This window comes from Plectrocnemia conspersa, unplaced genomic scaffold (genome assembly GCF_051122295.1).
Source record: "Plectrocnemia conspersa isolate PC_06_02 unplaced genomic scaffold, ASM5112229v1 ptg000013l, whole genome shotgun sequence".
NCBI lineage: Eukaryota > Metazoa > Arthropoda > Insecta > Trichoptera > Polycentropodidae > Plectrocnemia > Plectrocnemia conspersa.
In genome coordinates, this window is record NW_028277177.1 from 21,280,873 (window position 1) to 21,298,773 (window position 17,901).

A 17,901-nucleotide genomic window follows, 5' to 3' on the forward strand; every position below is an offset into this window, starting at 1 on the left:
ATGCGATGTATAAATGTTACAATGAATGTGTATTTTTTGGTAAAGTTATATTTTCACTAGTAAAGTTCAAATTTATTTTCACCAGTAGATATATATTTCTACTAGCGAAAATATAATTTAACTGATGGGCACTAACATGCTGATCTAAAAAACTCAATTTGATAGTTGTCAAACCCAAACCTAACATATTGAAAGTTCTTAAACTAATTATTGTTTTAGAATTTTCATTTGGGAAAGTCTAAAAATAATCTTTTAGGGGAAAATAAGCGGATGAATAACTACATCTCATATATTACTCTACAGTTTGTGTGCATTTCGATATTACACTACGTTTTAAAAATATGATAACTATCCTTACTGATATTACAATGGACTTCTAATATAATATGGCTGATCAAAGTATATTCAAACCGAATTTTGGTTAATAGGAAGGTGCAAAAACAATTATCACTTCTCAGAAGGCAAAAATTCACGTCAAAAGCACTGCGACGGCGACGACTATTATGTTTATTTTTGTTAAATCTTCTTCATAAGTAATTTAATGTTATATTATAATACTTAAAAAAATATATAATAGTAAATTAGTTGATTACTAAAAACTCTTATGAAGCTCTGAGTACTGTTATATATACAATTCTATATAAATATTTAGATTGTAAATTTATCATCAATCGTATTGAAATAATAAAGTATTACGCATTATTTTTGAAAAAAATTGGAGCACGATTTCCTGTTTTTATAAAGCGTTGTATATAGGAAGTATCTCAATGAATTTATCATTTCCTCTTTGTTCCTTACTAAAAGACAATGAGCCGAAATATGCGTACAAATTAAATTGTATTACATTAGAAGTATTGTAGAATAGATAAGCTGAATTTTTTCCATTTAATTTTTGCAAAATTATAGTATAATTCACTTAAACCAATCAATCGCTTATCTTGATTGCCATTAACAAAATCCATTTCTGAAAATTCGACCATAGGATGCGAGTCCTGCGAGGATCGTTTTGGGTCATGTCCGGTCAACGGTGTATGAACAGTTATCGCGCCGTTTAATAATTCGTCGATCGCTATGATCCCATCTCCATGAATGGCCGTCGCAGCACGGCTACTGTTTGTGCGTGAGTGTGTGTCAGGAAATGATCCGGCAAACGTGCATGACTTGAATTTCTATCATCGCTGTGTTTGTCGCCGTCAATTTCTCTGCTCGCTTTGTATGACGTCTACGTAGTGGATGGAGATAGCCGCAGAATCGAGACGGGGCAATGAACATTGCCGATTTTGAGTTTCGTACACGTGCGCATGTGTGTGTCGGGTCAGTACGATAGACAGGGGTGAGACACAAAATATATTCATAAAATGAAATTTATGAGCGTATGCAAACATCACCCATTTGACTTGATTTGACACGTAGTCGAAGGTTCAATTCTCTTACACGACAATTCGCGACCACGCATCGAACGAGTGACTCTCCAAAAATGCTATAAAATATTGCACATCCACTTCAGGATATAAAAATTTTGCACTAGAGTAGTTTATTAATTAGTTTTTTTGAAAAAATATTTTCTTAGCCTTTAGCAGATAAGGACGAAAAATCGCACGTTGTCCTTTCTGGACCACAATGCCAAATTAACAATCCTTTAGACAGAAACTTAAATGACAAAACCTTATAAATGTATTTTTATATATCTTTTTTACGTAGTAAAAATTTAGGACAGACGGATCATAGAAAGTATTGAAATTTCTAAAACTATCGTATAAAAATTGAAAATTTTTTTAACAGATTTTATGTTTGTAAAAGAAATAAAAATACATATACTATAATTATATATAAACTAAGAAATACCATTGTCACCATATTTATAATAGTATTTTTTTATCTATATGAAGCAAATTTTTTTTATATAAATGTATTAAAAAAATAAACCAGAGTAATGATAAGTATATCGAACGTATATCCGTATCGTGTGCTTTAGAGCTAATAGAAGCGTAAACCTTCACTTTCCATCTCTTTCTAAATTATGAATAATGATGAAATGTATAGCTCTGGAACAGACTGTGTTAACGCAAATATAATGTAGAGCCGGTTCCGAAATTCAATCCCAAAGAAAAAAAAATACAAGATATTAACAATGGTTCGGAAAACTGAAGATATTGTGAGATATTAAATGGAAATAGAAACTGAATCAGGGGAAGAAAATTCACAATTGAATATGCAATGTGTAACTATCAATTTTAATAATCAAACGTCGTGGATTATTAATTCTTATAAATGTAAGTCAATTGGTCAATTATTAATAACCGGTATTTTAATAATAAGTATATAATAAATAAAAATATAGATTTTCAGAAATTAATAAGAAAATGGTTGTTTTATTCCAAGGAGAAAAATCACATATATTGCTTTCTGTGCCTTTTATTTACATCATCTATATCTATAACCAAGATTGTCTTAGTAATTTGGATGGATATACAAACTGGAAGCATTTGAACCTAAATATTATTGTTCATGAAAGTTCATTGGAACATATAGAGGCTTGAAAAAAGCTTGAAATGCATTTTATTTTGTGTTAAAAACAATTTTGCATTATGTAGGACCAGTGATAATATTAATAAATATAATATTGTAATATTTTTATTTCATAAAATTTTTAAGCGAACCTTAAAAATTGTGCTAGATTGTCATAATAAACACCATAATAATTATCACCGTATATTTAAAATTAGCTTCAAAAGTACGCAGCGAAATAATAAAATTAATTTAGCAGAAGAAATATTATAGTATAATTTTCGATAGCACTTCAACTAATAGAAATTACATAATATGTATCTTAAATATTCCAATGGGAAATAGGATGAAAAAAATATTCATACCACGACATATAAAACTGAAATGAAGAAAAAAATAATTGAAAATATGTCTGGCAAATATAAATGTACAAGCTTTAATAAAAAATTATAACTCGCTTGCAAGATATTTCCTACGTTTTTCGCACAGTATATAAATGTTGTAGGTGTTTATGCGGTAGTTTTTTGACACTACGAGGACTTTCCAATTGTTTTTCTTTATTTACTAGTAGATGAAAAAAACCATCATCTGCTCTTAAAATTAGTCTTAAAACCCATTTCAATACAAAATGGTGCTCTAAAGCAAATGCAGTAAAAACTATTTTTTGAACAAATCGTTTGAGTCTTGATAAATATGAAAGACGACGATTTTTTTATTAATTTACATTCGCTTTTCAAACCGCTGTACCATAAGTTTCTTATATTTTTAAACCTTTGTAATCTGATATTAGAAAAATTCAGAAGAGAAATCAAGATATTTGTAGATCGTTGAAATTAACATAAAGGCTTATCAATCATTTTAAAGATTTTTGAAAGAATAAATTGAACATTAACACCAAACCAGATAAAATAAAATATATATTCTGCATTGACAGATTGAAGAATTATTTTTTAGCCAGGAAAGAGTTACTCATTAATAGAAGAAATAGGAAGTAGATAAAAAATAAGTTCATACATGAACTGAATTTTTTAAAAACAAATAAAAAATATTGGAAAGTAAAGATCCGAAAACTATTTATCATATGGATATTTTTAATGTACTGAGTGAGTGAGATTCAAAGTATTGTACAAGTTATACACATATTTCTGACAATGCCAATGAAAGAAATTTCAGTAAATTATAAATATTTGAGATCTACATGTAATCAAGATCTTACTTCTATCCACTGAATGAAAATTAGTGTTATTAGTGATTTCGCTAATTCAAAAGCGAGAAAAATTTTAGTAAATATCTGATTTCTTATTTCAAATTTAAGTATAAATAGATAAAATTAGTACTAAGTAAATAATTAACAACTTAATTTTATTACTTATTAAAATTTAATGATGTTTTTGCCATTAAGCTAATAAAAAAAGAACAGATAAAGGGGCGCCATATTTGATATTTGCCAAGGGTGCCAAAATCATTGCTACGGTTTTACTACGGTAAAATACTATAAATATGTACATACCTGAATATCATTGATAATGTAAACAAACTAAAGTTGGACTAATACTAGTTAGCAGGCCTGCTGAGAGGGGTGGGGCAGAGGGAACAAATTCACGGGGCCCGACTCTGGAAAAAATCAAAGCAAAGATATACATATAAAAATAGTAAAAATAACAATTTTAAATCATTATTTATGGCCAGAAACCGTTTATCATAGAATTACATAATATAATAATTGAATATTATTATTAATTAAAAATATATGATATAAACCATGAACTATGGGATATTTTATGACCCCCCTTTGCCTAGACTGGGCTAGTAACGTAAGCATAAGGAAATAGTAATTGTTTTCCTAAAAATATATTTAAAGAGACAACCCTGTCACATATTCAAACAAGATCAAACATACACACATCGTTGCTTTGTATAATATGAAACTTAAATAATTAATCTGCACACGTTTCCTTCAAATACAATCAAATATTAAAAATTTCATAAAAAACGTATCATATAAAACAGCAAATAGCCGTGCGAGAATTAAAACATATTGCCTATTGTTCTTTATTGATTTACGAGTGCCTTTGCGTGCACTGACACCTATCTGAGTAAAAGACTGGCCAGAGATCGCAAACGTTTGGCTCGCGGTGACGTCAAAGGGGTGAAGAGGTAACTGGTCATAAGTCAGCCGATCAGATGTTGCGGAGAACCCTCCGGTGCGTGCCGAGTCTCCCTTTGATCGTAACGACTCCGACAGCCGCCCGTAACACCTGCCGCCTACTGCTAACCCTGCCCTTCTTATTTTCTACCTATGCCATGGACAGCGCGTGGTGAAAAATAATTTTGAAAAAAAAAAGAATATTTATTTTATTCATTTATTCAATTCGGCAATCAATATATGAATATCTAGTATTAATATTTTTTAAATAAAAATAATTGTAATATGTTAATAAAATAAATAAAATGTTGAAATATAAAATAAAGCTATATAATTTATTAGATAAAAAAAATTGACGCTGTAACTTAGCGGTCGATATAATACTGTGAGGTGTCGATTCGGGTCGATTGAAAAAAAAGGTAAATTACATTAACAAATATAATTACTACGCAGTTATATTTGAATATTTTAAAATGTATGTAGGCATATAACTTTTTATCTTAAGTGCTTCAACTATTTTGACATAAAATTATTATACTGTTTTTTCGTAATAATTATTAAATTTGTCTTTTTACAAAAAAATATTTGTTGTGTAAATTTTATACACACATGAGGGTGATTAATAAAAAGTCAATGAACTATAAAACACATTATTATTTTATTACTTGTGTTCAAATTTATTGTAAAACTTTTCTGGAAACATGACAAACGTTAGCCCAATGCGTTACAGCAAGGTAAGCATAATCAAGAACTATCAATTATGTACTAAGATATTAGACTGAAATCAAAGTCTGTAAATGATTAACTATTTTTTAATTATAAACTAGTATTCTACCTTATAATCAATATATGTCACAATTAATGTTTCTTTTCAGAAATTAATTTTTGAGAATTTCTGGAAAAAAATACTAAATCAAAAATTATCATTTCACGGGAATGTTTCTGATTTCTCAATAATTTTTATAGATGTTTTAATGTTATTAAAATTAAATTTGTACGAATATTTTTTAATGTTTTAAAATCACCATATTTTTTATAGCACTGCATAAAAACGGTGGGTCAGTGCCAGATGCTTTAAAATATGCATACTTTTTTGGAAGCTTTTAATAGATGTTTAATAGTATTTGAATGGCATTTACGATCTTATTAACTACTCTAATCGACCTTATTTTTGCTTTGCTATAATAATAATCATATATTAAATGTATGTTTATTAATTAAAAATATATATTAGATAATATATTAATATATTAACTAACATATCATAGTATATATTAATATATAATTGATATAAAAAAATATTTGAATATAGTTGTAGATGAAAAAATAAATTTTAAAGAACATTGTAATTACATATTAAAAAAATAGATAGAATATGTTATATTATAAACATAAAAAAAACACTCAATAATAATAATATATTGCCCCACTTTTACTATTTTTCAATAATATATGCTTAATAAATTTTATAAAACGATGTTGCAAAAATTAAATTATTATTAAAAATTTAAAAAATGGTTCAATGGTTTCAAAAAATTTTAATTCAACTAATTGTTTTAATTTTAAAGCGTATCAATTTTTTTTATAAAATAGAGACATACAAAAACGGTCTTGTTTTTATTTTATGAAAAAGTTCAATAAAGATCAGGGCGGAACCACAAACTGGCAACGTCAAATTAATTTTTGGTAACACAATTAACTGTCTATTATTGAAAAAATATTTGTAATTTATGTGTTATTAAAATGTGCCGCTAAAGAACACCAATGAATTGTCCGAAGGTCGTTCGTTCTACATAATAAGTTCTAAATAATTCATAGGATTTTTCGCTTGGCCCAAATAACTAGTTATAATTTAGCACACGCAGCAAATTATGACATAAGTCAATTATTACATACACATGCGGCTAATATGTGTTAAATTAATTACTTAATTGCTGGTTTGTCTAATATAATTCATCTTTGAATATTTAGATTTTTTTATTAATTTCAACACAAATTTGCTTATTCTATTAAATATATTCATCAATATAATCAATCTAAGATATAGATTAATTGTTGTGTTTTATTCTCAGGTTATATATTTGACTCATAATTAATATAAATAATTTGTTTTTTAAGCCCTATTTATTTTTATAGATTTTGTAAACTGCATAGCGAAAATATTTATTTTTTCTACCTAATATTTTAGTTCAGTCTATTAAAAAATAATAACTGTCACTTTTCAACCTCCTTATATTCTTTAAAGTTATTGCCATTAAAAATAAATAACGACCCTTTATTTAGAAGCGCGCCGGTGGGAAGATGCGCCCAAGATGAGGTCAGACACCCTCATGTATTTACCTGAGGAGTCAGTCCGCGGCTCGTGCCAAACATCTGCCACCTTAAGACCGTTACACAATTACACGTTCACCATGATAACTTGATAACCAACGGCCACAAACACTCCAATACTCACCTTTCTTAAATCGGTAGATATACGTATGTTCATACATAGCTCGGATGATTCAGCAGTCGGAAGACTCAATGCGACGAGACAATCTCGCCGCCCAATTGATGTTTCCATATTGGATTTTTATAACGTCGTTGAAGCGAGACTCTTGACTAATTACGATTATGGTCTACCATTCTCGAGAGCTCAAGATGAGATAAAGGAAGTCGAAGACAAAGGATATGAGACGTGATCCAAGTGCAGTATGTTGATTTTGATTCATGATAATGGATCGTTTGCTTTGCATTGATAGTATCGTGTTTTTCATTCAGTGCCATAACTCTTAAGTTGTTGATGTTAAAAACATACTAAAATAGCAATATTCTTTATTTATTTATTTACATTCAGCACCAGAAAAAAAATATATATACAAACATTTCCAATGGTTAGACCAAAATAAGTCCATCAACTGCGAGCTCCTGGATGAAAATTAATAAATTTTATCCGACAGAGCTTATTGGAAAGTTGTCCAATACGCAAGCATTGGTAATGGTGCTGGCACAGAAAAAAGAAATTCTTCCAGAATCTCCGGATCAGCAGATCAAAGAAATGCTTTCACAAGTACTTTTGACAACGTGACTCAAGAGCGGCATATCTAAGAATTTCCATTGGGAGTTTTGTGAGAAATTAATGTGGATAGTATTTATATTACATCATGTTCAGGTATGTTAGAAATCTCTTTTATATTAGAAGTGAGTCGGCTACATAATTTTGAAACTAAGCTAGAGAGGCATACTCAATGGTACTGCGCACTTAGTAATTATAAAAATTACACAGTGTCCTCGAGCTATGGATGTATCATATAAATTTTTTTTTAATAAATATACTTCATCTAGAAACGCTTCAAACTTATTTTTTTATGGTACTCATAAAAAAATATTGTGTTAACATTACAATATATACAATAAATACAATATATATTTGAGTTTTTTTTTATTAATTTTAACTAATTTAATTCAATGAACATTAAAAACATAAATACTATATAAAAAAACTTTCCTGCTTTCAGATGCTATTTTTTAGGTTTATTTTACAAAATTTATTTTTTAACTTGCATCGTAATAAAAATATTTTTACAATATTAATTTTGAAATAAAACTTGAAACATATCGCGAAAGTTGTTTTTTGTTATTGTGTTTTTATTTAAAAAAAAATATTTAATTTTACCTAGTTACTAATATTTTGAAAAACAATGGAATAAACAAAAAATATGGTTTTTCATTTATTTCGTTTTTTTCGTTCAGTGTCTATCAAAATTTTAATCGTAACAGTAAACGGCAGTTGTGAATGTCGTGTTGTTTTTATATGTATCAAAAAATATAAAAATAGATAAAAAAGTGTAAATAATAAAAATAAATATAAATAGTGATACAGTGTGGTTGATAAGTGTAATGGTGAAAATAAATGTGTCTGTGTCAGTTGTAAGCAGAAAAAGGACGGCGAAAAATTTGGTGAGTGCAAACTATATTATATTATAAACGGATATTTTTATAAATCGCTTATACAAAAATGTATAGAAGCATTGGATTGTAACCATTGCAACCATTTTCAATTTACACAAGATGTTCGGAATGAAAAATTCATATATATTCATTCATGATTTTATTTCTCATAGACTATTTTAAGTGCAATATTATTTTTTTTTTCAATTATTTTACAATAATTACGGTGATAATTTATCCGAATTGTAGCTTTTTTCCCCTGGTTTCTGTGAATTATTGCGGTTTTCTAAATAGTGAGGAAATTTAAAAATAACAAACACCTGGTATAAAATGTTCGTAAGTGAATGGATGATATTATTTGAAAGTTCTTGGATTAGTGTGTTATTTAATTTATTTACATATACCGTAACGATTTTACTTTTTAATTTTACAATAACATACAGACTTTAAAGTTGAAACACTTTGTTAATTGATGTACTATCAATTGGGATGTTTCGATTTATTTTGATTGGATTGGTTCCTTTTTAACTCGATACATAATCTATTGCTGTTATTAGTTTTTCTTTTAGCATGTATATGATTTTGTTATAAAAAATTTTAGTCATTTTTTAATAATTACTTCAATGTAATTATATATATTTTTAGTTGTTGATTTTAAAAATGACGTGTTATTTTTTTGGTAAAAAACGATTTTATTAAATGAATAATTTTAAAGTACTGCACAACAGCCGTATATACATATAAGATAAAATTTACTATAAAGACAGTTGTTAAAATCAATGTATAGTTTTATATTGACCAGCACGATAGACTGACTATTGACCTGAAAAACCTGGGTTCAAAACCCACATAGACCTTTGTGTTTCTCCGGTTGATCATCATAGATTAGGTTTACTTAGATTTTTCCTAATCTCATGGATGATGTACATAATTAGTATTAAAAATTCTCTAATAATGAGCTTCTTCATCTCATAGAGAATGTCAAAAATATATATTTTTTAATCTATATGAAATGCTATCTAGATCAACAAAATTATGCTTATCAATAAATATAATATTATGAAAAAAAACAGATTCTACCGAAGAAAGTATTAACTAAAAATGCATAAATTATTTTTAGTAACATTTTTCTCAAAAATTGGTCTCTTTTTACAACAAAAATTTATTAGTCATTATTTAAATTAATCGATCATAAGGATAAAATCAGATCTGATAACAACTTTAAGCAATAAAATTAAAACTAATTATTTTTTTATAACATAAATATATACTTGTATTATAATTTTAAGGTATGTAATTGATGTATAATATATAAAAAAAAAATATTAGAGTCATACGGAGATTTTTCTTTCGTATCTAGCAATTGTTTTCTGTTCAAGTACCAACATTCAGTCAAAATATAACTTCACAATTTATTAAAAATGAACCATTTACTAGATAAAACATGACATAACAAACCCTTTAATAATTACTGACCATTTATTTAAGTTACTAATTATGTATTAAAACTACTAATCGTGTATTTAAATTACTGATACAATAAAAATAGAACAATCATAAAAATGTTTTTCACAGCAAAATTAGATTTTTTTAAATTATTTTCGAAATTCTGAAACTAGAGAAATATAAATAACGTAACTTTTGAGCTACATATCATTGTAAAAATTTTGCAGTTGCTTATATGCAGCAAAAATTATGCTGATTTCTCCAGTCACACTCATTCCCAAAGCTCGTTAATAAGTGTGAAAAAAATCTATACCAAATTTTATATTTTAAAGCTCCTTAGATAATATTTTGATTAAGAATGAAATTGAATTGGTCCATCGGAGAAAGGCGTATTTTGCCACCTGCCGGCAAGAGGAGATCACGCGCGGGAATGCGCCATCTGACCAGATCAGCAGCTGCTCCTGAGTCAGCACGAGCCGTTTGGCCTCGAGGAGACCAGCTCCGCGTGTCCCACAGACAACTATTTACGGTAGTCATTATTATCAAATAGCTTATATCCGATCTTGAACTTAAAAAAATTGCGAAAGAGATTGAGAAATTTAAATAAATTAAAAAAAACATCACGATGTGTTTTAGGTACCGGTTTATATTGAGAGCTTTAAACTTCAAAGCTTATATACATTATTAATTATATAATTGTGCTGTAAAGCTCTCGCGGTATATAGTATCTAACTAATAAATAAATAAACATTGATATGGTAGCGTCTCAAAGGTCTAAAAATAGACATCTACTTAAAAAATCATGCCTTTTTTATTATAATGCACAGTATCAAATTTGTATTTAAGCTCGTTTTGATAGGTGTACAAAATAGCAAAAAAATATATATTTGCCGCTATATTCTTATTAGAATCTATTATTCAGTGTCTCATAATAATTTTATAAGAAAAATAATGGTGACAAAAAATGACGTGTGTTGCAATGGATATAAAACATTCGCCTTTCATTCAATAGTTGCATAAATTAGAACTTAAATACGGCTTTGAGAAGTTGAACTTCTTCTTGGTATGATTTGGTCCCCGGTTTCACTTTGAAGGATTGCGAAATCAGTTTCTTTTATCTTTGTAAGTCCACAAAAATCACCCTTATTTATAAAAAAAAGTGACAAATTGTAAATAAAGAATTATAGACTAGTCGCAGTGTTGTCAGCTCCTACTAAATTTGTTCTTTATATATAATTTATATTTATAGACGTCTTGAATCACTTTCGGCAAGTTTTGTTGGATTTAGAGCATGGGTTTCATCTCGCCTGTTCCACTGTTACTAACCTTTTGTCTTTCACCAAAAAAATGTTATGTATGGCTTTTAAAGGATAAGGTCTATATTGATCCATTACATTATATTGCCAAAACTACACTGAAAATTTAAAAATATATAATCATAATCCCGTGTGAAAATGGTGCGACGTGTAATGAGAAATTTGAGCTCAAAAGTGGTGTGCCTATCCATATGGTATGGTATATCTATTAAAATATTTTTTTTAATTTAAAATAATATTTTTAATATTTTTTTAATATATGATTTCAATGCGCTATACAGCTTGCATAATCACCTGTATTTTTGACGCACCCTGTACAATTAATGATAATATCTAACCCCTACATGTGCTCATATAGGGGTTAGATAGACTCCAATCAAAATTGATTCGCTATTTTTAAACTATTCGTTATTCGAACATTTGGACAACTTTTCGCAATGTATTCCTTCATATGTGTAGTGAAATATTTTAAATTTATAAATTCTAATGCAACAAAAGGAAAATTCGACAAAAATAAATTTGTCGAATTTTCCTTTTGTTGCATTATTTATTTTCGCGATATTATTATTTTTATATATGATATTTATAACAGCTATGGCCATAACAGCTAATAGCCCACAAATAAAATAATGAAAAAAAAACCCAATGTATTTGCTGAAATTACGGAAATTCTTCATATTTCTGAGTTATTATTGTGCACCTGTGAACTTTATCAATGGCTAATATTGATTTTTTTGCTCTAATTTAATTTTGTTTTATTTTATGCCTATCTAAAGTAATTTATTTTAGTGAAAATATATTTTTTTAACATTTCGAGTTATAGTTTTATAGACAGCATGTATAATTGAAAGACTTAATTATGTTTTTAAATAAAAATGATTGTAAATTATATATTCATTGATTCTACATAACTTTACGAATATGTTTAAATAGTTTATCGTTTACTATTTAATATTTGAATAGTTGAAAATAACAATTGCTTGGAAAGTCCAATTTGTATTGAACTAAAAAACATTATTCTTTACTTTAGTAAAAAAATTGTATTTTACCTCTATTTATTATATATTTTTATCACTATTTGCCTATTTTAGCTTATTTACTTTTTCTTGTAAACCAAAAAATGGATATAAAGTAGTAACTTGTATTTAGTTTTAATAATTTATTTACATGTTTTCTCAATCTTGTAATAAATGTTTATCTCATATATATAAAAAAAAAACAGTACTACTACATTTCACATAAAAAATATTAGGCACTGTTTAAATATATTTACAAAAACTTGATACTAAAATGAGATAAGTTTATTTAAAATTAAATGCATCTAATATAAGTATGTATTTATATATCTGATTTTTAATAATTTATTGTGTTAATAATTCAGTAATAATGAAAGACATATTTATAATTACATATAGCTATATGATTTTTTGTGTTTACTTTGTTTTAATTATATTAACACTTTACGAGCGTGTGTCGCATATTTACACCCCTCGTGACACAATATTAAGGCAAGATATACGAGTTAATAAAAATTGTAATAAAATATTTATTAAAATTAGTTTAATAATACATATATTAAATTAATGATGATAATTAAGAAAAATAGTATCTATCACAACGTTAAGAAATAATAGAAAAAAACAATAGTTTTATATTGTTTATATATACATTGAAAATATTAATTATTAATAATATTATTATTAGGCAAAAAATTTATGATTTATTCTACCTTACTAGAATCCAATATGATAATATATTTAAAAATCTGCAATCCTGTTGGAATTTTATCATTTTCTAATAAAATCGGATGTTAGCCAACATAATAAAAAACGCGATTTACGGACAAGCTGTGTAGCGGCCAGTCGATTAAAGGCAGGGAGTCTGTGGGCCAACAGCTGATCTGATGCAGCTTGGTCCATATATAATTAATGTATTCCACTGAGACAACGATGAGAACATCTGCCGGCTTTGGGAAACGTTTATTATAATCGAGATCAATTTTATTGCCAAGCATCGTATTTAAATGTTGTTCATTATTAAAATTTGACTAACAAATCTCAACGATTGGAACCGTACTGACCTTCGAAGGTCAAAAAATAAATCCATATTTTTAATTAAATGTTAAATTAAAACTTATTAATATTTTTGTACCTTACATCCAATCTAGTTTATCTCTCATATTGAGCTTACAAACACAATGTTGTTACTTTGTCAACATATCAATCCTCAATTAATTTAAATTAAACTCATATCGAATCTCATACCGTTTTTTCAATGGCAGTCAATGGAAGGTACATCACCATCATTTTTTTAATAACAATCCCGTCAATGAAGCGTGGAACTAAATGATGTTGATTTTTCGATCGGCCAACCATCTGCCATCCAGAGGCAATATCGATTCGATCGTCTCGCCAAAACTCGAGGTACAATCCCCGGGAAAGGATCAGAGAGTTGGTTTAGAGAGGACTCGTATCTCTTTTATATCTGGCCTCAGTTTTTTGTCGGCCCAGATCATTGAACGCTCGCGAGGCAGCTGTCGCTTGGATCGACTGTATGACGACACCTGTGCTTTTGGTTCACTGTACGGGGCGCGTGCCTCAGACAGGTGTCGCCAGCAAAGATCTCATCAGCATCATATCGCCGGATAACGACGTTTTATTACCTCTGAATGAATATTCATAATTGTCGATTAAATTCTCAAGTTAGGGTGTCATTTTATTGTCTCAGAGGTAACGAGAGCAAGTGTGTGTAATTTGCACCTGTAAAATTATAACTGAAAAAAGAGGCGCAATCGGAGTGTCAAATCATAGACCTTGAATGTACATAACTTGTTAGGGGAAATAGTCATAAAATCATAAATTGTTATTATTTTTTTAATTTTGTCACTGCTCGAGATGGGGTTTTTCTAAAATGATTCATAATCTAAATAATTTTGATAGAGCAGTTCAGCAGATCGTTATAACTATGCTCCTATTAAGCTTAGTTACAAAAAATGATATTGAAAAGGCTCTTGTCAATAGGTAATACGCTTTAATTAAAAAAAAATGGGTTATATCACAGAATATGCTTAATATAATAGTGTATGTAAATACTGGCGAAATAAATTAGTTAATAATATTTTAGAAGAAGATCCATTTTGTTGTAAAATAATACCATTTCAAGGGGAAGACCCTGTAAGACCTGTGATACGTTATAATTATTGTATTCGAAAAAAATACATAATAAATAGTTCTGTAATAGCATTGAGACAGATATATGGTTTAAATGTATAAAAAAAATAAATTATAATTATCTTGATAATACATAATTACCAGTGCATACAATGTTGATAATACATGTATCCTTGTTTTAATTATTGTCTTGTAATAACATGGTAGATTTATGATTAACTTTTATGTATATTTAATACAAAATATCAAAATTGTATCTTTTATAAAATGTATATACTATTGAGGTTAATAATACTTGAAAAATGCAGATGTTAATTAAATACTACATACTTCTTAACCCTTTTATTTATTTTTCATCTGGGTGGTATAAAAACAAGTTATTTCAATATTTAATAAATTTAATACAATTTCCTATTCTCTTATATGAATATTGATTCACTGACTGTGATTTCACAATTGTGTAAATGAGTTTTACTCCTTTGAATTGTTAAATAGTTGTAGCCAATTATATAATGGTTATAATATGTATTTAAATTTTAAACAGATTAATAAAAAATATTGATACAATTATAGTGAAATTAATCAGTTGACAGAAGATATTAGATTGTTCTTTTTTATTATTATAAAAAATTGGAGTAAAAGTTTTTTATACCTATCACTGTGATAAATTAGGGTAATACATAATTAATATATCTTATTATCATAATCCATACATAAATGTTATGCATGTAATATAAAATTTAAACATAAAAAAATTAATCCATATTATAAAAATGAAACTATAAAACTTTATATAGTGAAAAATAATTTTATTTTAAATAATCTAGAACTACATGATATTATGAAAAAGTATTACTATTCTTCAGTATACGTAATATTTTTAGTTTTTATGGTTAGAAATATACATATAATCATTGCCAATTTCATACAAACTACCAATAAGGGTGTGATAAATCATGTTTATTGACACAGCGATAAAAATACACATGGAAACAATCCTTTTATCGGTCAATAGAAACGTTTTTTATAATATGTATATTATTAGAAAGACGTACTGGGCATTGGTAAATCATTAAAATACTTTTGATTGTAATTTTTCATCAGATTAAAGAAGTAGCAATTAAAACCTCAAGATCAGATAAATATTATATATCACCAAAAATTCCGTTAAATGTTCTAAGCTTTATTTGCAATTTAATATCACACCATTGTTAAAAAATCTATACTACTAACTAATAACTGAAAAAATATTAAACAATTTAGTATATCTAAACTAATAATTAAATACGAAGGAACTTTTTCTTGAAAAACTGGATATACAATTATTTTGTAGAACGCCTTTTTAGTAAATTATAAAACCTACGTATATATATAGTTGTTTATGTAAAATAAAACTATTGGCTTATCTATTGTAATATGCTCATATAGAATAGTATTTCACAAAGCTCGTCTTGTTTTTATCTTCTACTAGCTAGCGTCACAGTCACCAAGTTTTCCCGCATTTCCAGTCAAAATAGATTACCAACGGGCAATTATCGAATATAAACGACTAGTTTTTCTTATCTTTCCGGTTTACCATGCTAATAGCCTCCATCCTCTGACAACGTTAATACAGTTGGTCTCTTTGGTACACTTTGCCTCTACTCCTTCTACTATTTTAAGCGTCGATGAGCACGGCTACAAGAACAAACACGACTTTACTCTTTGCCTGAAAACAGTATTTAATTGACAGGAAGCACTTTGCGACTACTATGTGACCCGGGTTCAAATTTTTAATTAGCGAAGCAACATCTGGGAGAAAGAATTTAATTCGAGACAATGTAGTCTATACCTTGAGAAGCTTGACCATTATTTATTTTGTCTGTTAACTGTTAAGATTGTTTCAAGAAACGCAACAAAAAATACATAATATAGGAAGTCTATTGTCGTTGAAAAAGGACGGCATAGTCAAAGCTATTATGGGATTAAATTAGAGTTTAAAGGGTTCAAAAATGACCGATGGTCGTTCTATTTTTTAAGGCTTTATCACAGGACGTCTCCATTTTGACTTCCGTTGCAATTCGATGAGTCATTTTTTCCATGACGTCCTGTCCTCCTGTCCAACTTTTAATTCAATATCCGTAGTTGAAAGATCTGCATGAATAAGTCCACGGTGTATTTTTTCTCTTGACTATAAATTTTAATGTCAATGATGGCGTTCTTGCTCCTTGTCAACGCTCGAACGTTTCCGATCTAAATTAGCGATGCTTTCACATAGATCGATCTATAAATAAATTATCCCCTGACAATGGTTCAGTTTTTTGGTGGTAAGAACAGGTTGGCGTCCTTCCGGTACCGACTGGCACCCCATCGCATTACAATATTACCAAGAGGAATTCGAAGAGCAGAAAGGGATTCAACCGTGAAGGAAATTAAACGCGATAATGTATGCGTCGGGTGTCGGTATGTACATATAATAGCATACACACATAAACGATTATTCAATGTGTGGATTAAATTATACACGTTAATGGCTTATGTAATTTTTGCATAACTTTCTTTTGTAAACAATGCAATTTGCACCCTTTATAAGTACTTATACATTCATATACATGAGTAAAACCCGACATTTGTCTAAGACATATTATAAAGTGATTATTCAATTGTAGAACTATTAAATAGCACACACAGAATTTTTTTAAGCACAGAAAATTGTTGTAAATTTTATATAAAAAGGCATGCCAAAGCTATTTAATAAAAGCACTTTTAAATATTGCTTTAATATATTTATGTCTAAAATTAATTATTAATAGTTTTAATAAGTAAACCTCTTCTAACGCAGAAAACCCTAAATTTAGGCAATATTTGCAGGAGCAAGAAATCTAAATAAAAAATATGATCATGAATTGATATAAAAAAAACTCTTAAATCAGAGTGTAACGCATTACATTGATTCATGTTTTTTTTTTAATAATTATATAATTTAATTTATATTGAAAGTAGATCTATAATATATGATTAACATACTGTTTTTTGAAGATACAATATTATTCTCACACCTCAAAATCGATTAGGTGAATTTAAATTTTTATATATTTTTAACACTGTAAAACTATTAATTGTATTAATTTTGCAGTGAATTACTAATTTTTTACTATCTTCATCTACAGAAGATGTTATGAATCAATAAAATTAATAATCATTTTTAATTACATTCTTATTTAACTTTGTAACATATATACTCAAAATTATATTTTTTAACATTTTTAGTTGCACATAAATTATTTTTATTATCAATTTAGAGCATGCTTAGTAAAATGGTAATTATTGCTTAGAGACTAGAACCAAACTGAGTGCGCGTTTGCGCTCTGTTTTATACCGTTGACGGCCGTGCAGATCGGACGCG